The sequence below is a fragment of the Ursus maritimus genome, unplaced genomic scaffold, assembly GCF_017311325.1.
Source record: "Ursus maritimus isolate PB19 unplaced genomic scaffold, ASM1731132v1 scaffold_8, whole genome shotgun sequence".
Lineage (NCBI taxonomy): Eukaryota > Metazoa > Chordata > Mammalia > Carnivora > Ursidae > Ursus > Ursus maritimus.
The window spans coordinates 61,358,869-61,368,107 of NW_024426996.1; positions in this window are offsets into that span (position 1 = coordinate 61,358,869).

Genomic DNA, 9,239 nt, shown 5'->3' on the forward strand with positions numbered 1-9,239 from the left:
CTTAAATTACACAATCTCCCAAAGAATTTCTTAGGCGATCTGGCCAACATAACCATTACTATCATTTACTGTGGAAGAGCAGATGCACACTTGAGGAAAGAATCAAGAATTTCTTTGAAGCTAATCAATCTATCAACAATAATTTCTTGACAGACTTCTTGGGGACAGTGTTTTAGGTGGCAATTCTTCATAGGGCAACAGGGAGATTATATTTCCCCTGCCGAAAGGCACAGCAATGAAGTCACACACTTGCTGAGCGCCTACCAAAAGGAGAGAACTTTGCTAGAAGACCATGAAAATATAAATAACAGGCTTGTTTTCTGCTCTCCAACATTTCATTCATTCAATATTTACTGAGTGCCTCCTATGTGTCAGGCAGGGTACTGAGTAGTGGGAATTCGGGAGGAATAAGAGAGACAAAAAAGCCAAGTCAGTACTCAGGGATATAAAAGACAACACAGTCCCTGCCTGGGGACTCTTATGATCTTGCTTAGGAGATAAAATTTACACTCATTAAATAATTAGAGACTAATACAAGGTAGTAGTTAATTAGTTGCTAAATTGGGTAGAGCAAGCTGTATTATAGCAATAACTGCAGTATAAAACCACAAATTATCAAATCACCGAGGCCAAACTCCTTTAAACAAAGATTATATGGGTATTTTTCCTTCTTTTATTTTAAATAGGCTCCGCACCCGACCAGGGGCTTGAACTCACCACCCAGAGATGAAGACTGGCATGCTCCACTGACTGAGCCAGCCAGGCACCTCTCCTTCTCTTTGATAGATAAGGATGTTGGCACTGAGAGGGCAGTGGACTTGAGGCTGTGATTAACTGTTTATGCCTCTCACTGCTGGAGCCAAAAAAGAGATAGGGAGGTGCCGGAAGAGACCTGTTTCAAGCAGGCCAGAGTCAGCACTAAATTCTTCATCTCATACCATCTTTGTCAAGGGCGCCAAAGTTTCTATTAGAACGGCCAGAATGCATCCTCTTGTTGCACAGGGGTATGGCATCACTGTACATCTAGCATAAACCTAAATGCATAAAAGAGAAAGTCCATTGCTTTGGAAAACAAGAGGATCTATAGAATTAGAAATACGTCCATTTGCAATACCAGGTTCCCGTTAGAGTAATCGCTTCCCTTTCTTTTGACTTCCTGTCCCACCTCCAAGACCTTGCCTTCCCTTTCCTCGCATCCCACAAAACGTTCTTTTCTCTTGCAAAATCACATGAAAATCTACTTTGAGCCCTTTTCCTTGCTCCTGCCTTGCTAGAGCCTATTCTTAACGTCCGAACCTCGTGACTTTCCATTAACTTATAGAACGTCAGTGTTGTCTGATTTTCACCCATTCGTGACTTCAAGCATCTGATGGGGAGCACTGAGCTTTGGAATCAGACAAACCTGGTGGAAACTGCAACTCCACCATTTTCCAGCTGTGTAACCTGTAGAAGAATTACTCCCTCCTGGATTTCCGGAGGGGAAAATTAGGGACCACGTAATAATGCCCGCAAAACGGGACTGCTGGTGGCTGCAGGAGAGTAAAGTAACAGGTCTGCCTTTGCGCGCTGCCTGGCGCACAGGTACGTTTTCATCCCTCAGGGAGAACTGGCTCCAGGCTCTGGGCGTGTGTTCTGACCGTGTTCCTAATTTAGGATAGCTCATCGCTCTTTGCCTGCGTGGTAGTTTGAGTTCATCTTCCGACAAAAAATTCCTTAACTCCGTAGGGCGCGGCAGCAGAGACGCAAGATCCGTCCACCCGGCCCCTCCCATCCCAGAAGCAAACCAGCCCTTCCCAAGCGTCAGGATCCGTCCTCATCTCCTTCTCCCCCTTCTCCAGGGCAGCCAGGACAGCCCGCGACTCCCCCCCGCTCCCACCCGGAGAACCGGATCTCGTCCCGGGAGCGAAGCCAGCAGCGCGCCTGCGCCGCCAGGCAGCCTCGCGCATGCCCGTTGTCTCCCACCGCCTTTTCCCCAGGTGCGCGAGCTCTCAGGCTCCGGCGGTTCCGGGACGCCGCGCGCCACAGCTAGCTTGGCTTCCGGCTCCCACTCCGTGGGCGGTGCGTCCGGGCGGCCGGCAGCCGCGGGATGACGTCACCGCGCGGGCGGGCGCGGCAGGCTTTGGGTGGGCGTGGAGCCGGAGCTGAGGTGGAGGCTCAGGAGCGGGGAATTCCGGCCCGCGGTTAAGTGAGAGGGGCTTCCTCCTGCGTCCCGCCCGCGCACCTGGCTTCTCTGGCCGGCGTTTCCCCTACAGAGAGATGTGCCAGTTTTCTTGGCTTTGACTCCGCGACCCTAGAATATCGGCGCCTGATGGGGTGTCATCCGTAACTCCGCTTCTTTTGGTAATTACGGCGAAGCCCCTCGGAGAAATGCAAAGAACTCCCTTTAGTGGAAGTCCTGTTGCGCACCACCTTGTTTTCCCACTAACTCCCCGCGTAGGCTCGCAAGGGAAATGAGGTCCAGAGAACTTTAGAAACATCCCAGAGCGATACTATGTATGATGGCCCCAGGATCCGAACAGTGAAGACTCTGCATATTAACATGGTCTTCAAATTGTTGAATGAATTAAAGCACCAAGAAGAAAAGTGACAGTGGAAATAACTCATTAACAAGATTCTTTCTCCTAAAGCCAATAAGGCAGGGAATAGTCCTCAACTAGTTTAGTGAAGGGGTAAACTTCCTCATTGCCTCTTTCTCGTGGTGTGGTTTTGGAATACAGGTGAGGTTCAGTGGGGTGGAGCCCGGAGCCTACGACCAAGAAAGAACTCTTGAGACGTCTTTGGTGCAAAATGGTGGTTTATTAAAGCAGGGGACAGGACCTATGGGCAGAAGAGCTGCTGCACCTGGGTTGTGAGGGGTGGCTGATTATATACTATGGGGTTAGGGGAGGTAAGGAAAAAGGAAGGTTGAGAAAGTACTTTCATACCTTAAAGAAGACTCTCGGGGGACGGGGGGACCGGAGGCCTTCCCATTGTCAAGTTAAGGTTGTTTTTCCCTCCAGCAAGGCATTAGCATTAAGATGGTTGGGGGCTTCCTAGAAGAATGTCACACTTGTCCCACCCAAGAGCGGGGGTGGAGGGAGGCTGCAGGGTTTCAGCTTATCTTTTGTCTTCAGCCAGGCTTCTGCTACTTCATCACTTGTGTGGAAGAAGGAAGTCTTTTAAAAGGTATCCTGCATCCAGGGTACGAAACCAAAAACTCTCTTTTTAAGAGTTTTAACATATTAACATCGTTTTTTAAAAGCGACCCAACAGAGCAAAAGCAAATCAATTTTGCCCACCAAAACTCATCAGTAGGCTTCTGGAGTCATTTCATTTTTAAAAAGGATGTTTGCTCTGTTACTGCTTAATTTGAGGTGTTGCGTGAATGCTATTGATCACGTAATAGTTGGTAAGTGCTGAAGCACTAGGAGTAATAAATGTTCCCTGTAAAAGTAGAGAGGTTCATAACCGAAAGTGATGAGAAAATGAGCACTGCTTCATTTGCACAGAGATGAGTCTTTGGATAGTATTGTTAATTCTAAAGACGAAAGGCAAGTTGTGCAACAGGTAAAACATGATATGCCTACACTTTTGACAGCAAGAGCCTGGAAAAGTGATTGATGGAATGGAAAAACTTTGAGTATGATGCAAGAGACTATACTTCTAAGTCAGATGCCTACTTACCTATCTTAAGTCACATAAGACCAAGTGTTTGTTCTAGAACTAGAGCTTAGGATGGTAAAATATGTGTTTCGGACAAAGTGTGGTTCCATGGGTCCACAGCACCAACCAAATATTTATAACATCTGTGAATTATGAGGCACGAAGTTGCTAAAGGGTTCTTACAACACTTGAAGAAATTATCTAAGAGGGAATTACCTAGCCTCAATTTCAAAGTGTGCAAACGTGTCTATTTTTGGAAAAGATGCCGTAGAATATACACGAGCCAGGAAGAGAAAGATAGACTTATTTTAAAGTTGTAAAGAGTTAACCACCTCACTTTTTTTGTGGAAAGTTCATCCAGACACTGCCTCTTCTTATTAAGTTTGAATGTATATAAACATGGCCATAAGTACAGCCATTTGGAATTTAAACCTTCATGAGGAGAGGAGGAGGTCCTGTATCTTGGTTCCAGGAAAGCCATGTCCTTACTGGAGGCTTATTTGAGGTATGGTGTCTTTAAGAATACAGAATTGGGGGGGGAGGGGTCTGGGTGGCTCAACAGATTAAGTATCCAACTCTTGATTTCAGCTCAGGTCATGATCTCAGGATTTTGGGATCTAACCCTGCATCTGGTTTCATGCTGAAGGTGGAGCCTGCTTGGGATTCTCTCTCTTCCTCTGTCCCCCTCTCCCCCGCCCTGCAAAAAAGATTCTGGTGTTCACACAGCCATTTACCAATTGTGTGACTTTGGTCAAGCTACTGAAAATCTTAGCCATAGTTTCCCCTTCTGTAAAAAGGCAGTAATAATAGTACCCACACAGGGCTGTTATGAGGTAAAAACAGTTGTAAGGGTACCTGGTGCACAGTTAGATATTATTATCTGAACTCTTGAGGGTGTTAAGGACAGAGCTTATTTTCATTTAAATTGTGCAAAAGAGGAAAGTGAAAAATATAAATGCACATACGACAAAGCTAGGCACATAAAAATTTTTGCAGCATCATATGCCTGGGGAGGGGCAGTCAATGACGATATTTTAATCCAGATTTCCAAGAAAACAGGACCCAAGGTAAAGGCTTATATGACAGCAATTCTTTAGAGAGTATAACCCCAGGGAAGCAAGGGAGGGGAGGAGGGACAAAGTAGGGAAGTACTGAGCTGGCCACAGCTATGCAAGGAAGAGTACCGGATGGTCTGTCTCACCTGATGTCTCCACGGAGGACTTGGGAGACCATAGTGCTTTGGAGCGGAGGAAGGAAGAACAATGGTTCCTAGTTCCCATCCATCAAAGGTTATTGCAGGAGATATGAACCACTCCCACCCCACCGCCCCCATACTTTTGAATCCTGCCTCCTGCTACTTCAGGCAGCTGCCAGGAAAGCCAGATCCCTCAACAGCACCAGCATTATCCATGCATGAGCTGAGCTAGCAAGTGAATGGGAGCCAGTAGCACTTCCTAACTGTCCACCTGCAGCTCAGCAGTGTCTACCACCTCTGGAGCTACAGGGAAGTCCCCCCCCCCCCAAAAGCTGCGGACTCAAGGCATTAAGTGAGACTTAAAATAAGTCATATGCCAAAGCAGCATGAGTGACCTGGAGCAAACAGCCTCACAACATCAAGGCCACTACCACCAAGGCTGCCACAGAGTTCAATAAGCCTCCCTTCAGTGAAAATTGAAGTATTCCTTCTGCAATCTAGAAGGATGCTGTTGCAGTGCAGTCATGTTCTAGATGGTAATCATAGTTTTAAACAGAAAACTATGCAAAGCAAATGCAGGGAGACACATAAACTGGGTTCAATATAATGATAATGGCAGAAATATGGGAGGGCCAAGGCATAGAAGGCACTGTGAACTAAGAGAAGCCCTTCATGCTTTCAAATACTAAATGCATTTTGGGGTCAAGTACTGTATTGAGTGCTACGATCAAAGATAAATAAAATAATCCCTCTGTCCAAGACCTGAGGAGCTCACAGTCACACAGCAGTAATAAAAAGGTAGTCATTTATTTGATTCATTTATTCATGCTTTTTTATTTAATAATTCTGTCACCAGTAAATGTGGGTTCTACAACCTCTGATGTGGTTAAATCATTAAGAAAACCTTTTGTTTCAAAAGGTTATTGCCTTGGGTACTGGCTGGCTCATTTGGTAGAGCAGGGAACTCTTGATCTCAGGGTTGTGAGGTGGAGCCCCACGGCGCGTGTAGAGATTACTTAAAAATTAAAAACTCTTTTCAAAAAAATTCTTGCCTCAAAAAATTAATATCAAGGGGCGCCTAGGTGGCACAGTGGTTAAGCGTCTGCATTTGGCTCAGGGCGTGATCCCGGCGTTATGGGATCGAGCCCCACATCAGGCTCCTCCGCTATGAGCCTGCTTCTTCCTCTCCCACTCCCCTGTTGTGTTCCCTCTCTCGCTGGCTGTCTCTATCTCTGTCGAATAAATAAATAAAATCTAAAAAAAAATTAATATCCAGCGAGTTTATGAATAACTTCATACTTCACATAATGTAGCTGTCAGGAAGTGGTTGGTGCTCCAAAATGTGTTTGTAGTGGGGAAGTGGAATAATTACAGGAGAGTTTGGGGGAAGAAGCCTTCTGACATGGAAAGGAAAGAAAGCAGAAAGCCGGGAAATGTGGGGGTTCAAATCATGGAGGAGCACGTTCTCAGAGCATTATTGCCAATCCAGAAGGAAGAAGATGATGAGATTTTGAAGTTGTCTCTCTAACTGGTACAAATTTGTGCTATTTAGGCAAAATTGATTGGGCCCTTTACTACATGCCACAATTAAAAAAAAAAAAAAAGGAAATACATCCCATGCTATTACATTCTCACTGGAGAAGCTGATGGATGATATGTGAGATAAATAAGTAAAATACGTCATGTGTTAAATATTGAGAGGTGTGAAAGGGGTTAAGAAGGCAAGGAGGGTGGAGGTGACTTTCGAGTAAAGACTTGAACAAAGTCAAATAGTTCTACAGGTATCTGGGGAGAAAGGATCCCTGCAAGCAGAAAGGTTTTGGGGCAATGGTGTTTGTGGCTTGTTCCAGGAATAGCAAGAAGGTAAGCATGGCCAGAGTAGACCAAGGAAGAGAATAGTAGAAGCTGTAAGAGAAGTCATGGGGGCCAGAAAATGCAAGGTGTTATAGGTCATGGGAAGAACTTCAGCTTTTTCCTCTGAATGAGTTCAGAAACCAGTGGAAGCTTTGAGTAGCGTTAATGCCATCGGACATACTTTTTTTTTTTTTTTTTTTTTTTACTTCTTATTTAAATTCCAGTTAGTTCACATACAGTGTAACATTAGTTTCAGGTATACGATATAGTGATTCAACACTTCCGTACAACACCCAGTGCTCACCACAAGTGCCCTCCTTGATCCCCATTACCTATTTAGCCCATCCCACCCCCCTCCACGGCATACTTTGTTACAGCATCACTCTAGATTCTTCCTAGCAGGAACAGGAACAAGAGTTAGGAGCCTCCTGCAACAGTCCAGACAAGAGATGATGGAAGTTTGGGTCAGAATAGTGGCAGAAGTGATGGTTAAAAGTGGTTGAATTCTTGGTAAATCTTAAAGGAAGAATCAACAGGCTTCATAGACCAACAAAATACAATGCTGTACAATGTTGAGAGCAAAATGAAGGATAAGGCTGAAATTTTTGCCAGAAGCACCTGGAAGAATAGAGGTGCCTCCCATGGGGAAGGCTGTGAGGAGACTGGTTTGGAGGCAAGTGGTGGTGGTGGTAGAGGTCTAGAAGCTCATTTGGGGATAGTTTCAACTGGGGATGCCATTAGACATCCAGGTGAAAATATTGGTGAGCAGTGTGATATATGATCCTGGAGTCCAGAGGAAAAACCCACACTGGAGACTTCAATTTAGGAGCCATCAGTGTATAGATTGCATTTAAGGCCACTAGATGATTCACATGTTCTCTAAACGTACCCTTCCTATATTGTTCTTCATGCACTAAACAGATGCAAATAAAAGAAGAGTACTTACCACAGCAAGGAACAAATGTATAGACTTCACTACCCATAGCAGTAGTACAAAATAAATATTTGAACAACTGCAAAGAAGGAATTTAGTTTAACTGATGATCACGTGACCCAAAGTGACTTTATTAAGGGAAATTTGGTAGTTCAGGTTTACACACTTTGCACCCCTCACCCAAAGCTTGAGATGTCAAAGAGTGTACTTCAAAATAAAAACAAAAGTCTTTGGAAGCCGTCAGCCCTGGTATCAGTCTACCTTTTTTGCCATTGAGAAACCAAATATGCCCATCTCAGTTTGCTAGGGCTGCCGTAACAACGTACGACAGACAAGGTGGCTTAAACAACAAAATTTGTCATACGATTCTGAAGCTAGAAGTCCAAGATCAAGATGTCAAGTAGGGTTGGTTTTTTCTGAGGGCTGTGAAAGAAGGCTTTGTTCCCTGTCTCTCCCCTCGGCTTGTAGATGGATATCTTCTCCCTATGTCTCTTCACATTGTCTTCCCTCTATGCATGTCTGTCTCCAAATTTCCCCATTTTTTAAGGACACTAGTCATATTGAACAACCTCACTCTTGAAAACTTTGACTTGATTATCTCCAAAGAAGATCACATTCTGGAGTACTGGGGGTTAGGACTTCAACCTATGAATGGGGGGTGGGGGCACAATTTCAGCCCATGACAAGGCCTATTAAAATAACAAAGCTAAATTTCAAGATTCTCTTGCAGCTTCAATGAGTAAGTACATTATCTGAGACAGTCCCAGCACCTAATAAGCAATCAAATGTAAAGTGGCAGAAAATATAGTTTAAAAAGCAGTAGTGATCTGAGTACAATCCCAAAAAGAACCTTCCATTAACATGATACCAGACATGAACTGGCTATAAAAATAATGAAATATGTGACTTACCCTCAGAGCCAACCAAAGGTTGAAGATATAAGTGTGTCGGGTGACCCTAAAACATGGAACATGATTTAAATCAATTTCCAGGTTTTAGAGTTGACATGATACAGATTCAGAGGTCCATCCAACAAAAAGAGCCTTAATAATTCCGTGTGCTATTTAAAGTTTGCGGAGGACATTAATTCAGTTGCTAAGGTTTACACACTTTGCATTACCAATAACACAATTATTAAGTGATTACTAATCAATCAACTGATCAATCACAGTTACTAATTGATTACTAATGCCGGTTACTGTGCTACTTGCTGGACATCAAAGGTTAAAAAAGAGAGTGCCTGCTCCCAAGCAGCTTTCTGTCTAATGATGGAGACATATGAATTAAGATTTATAGAAAAAATATGATGATACAGGTGAAAATAGAATGCTCCTTAACTAGAACCTGCCAGGGAGCTAGGGAAGACTCCTTAGAGGAATGATAATTGAAATGGCTTTGAAGGAAGAAGAAGCTGTTACCAAATCAAAGGCTAACTAGGGGGGCACCTGGGTGGCTCAGTCAGTTAAGTGTCTGCCTTCAGCTCAGGTCATGATCCCAGGGTCCTGGGATTAAGCCCCATGTTTGACTCCCTGCTCAGTGGGAAGTCTGCTTCTCCTTCTGTCCCTCCCCCTGGCTTGTGCACGTGCTCTCTCTCTCTCTAAAATAAATAAATAA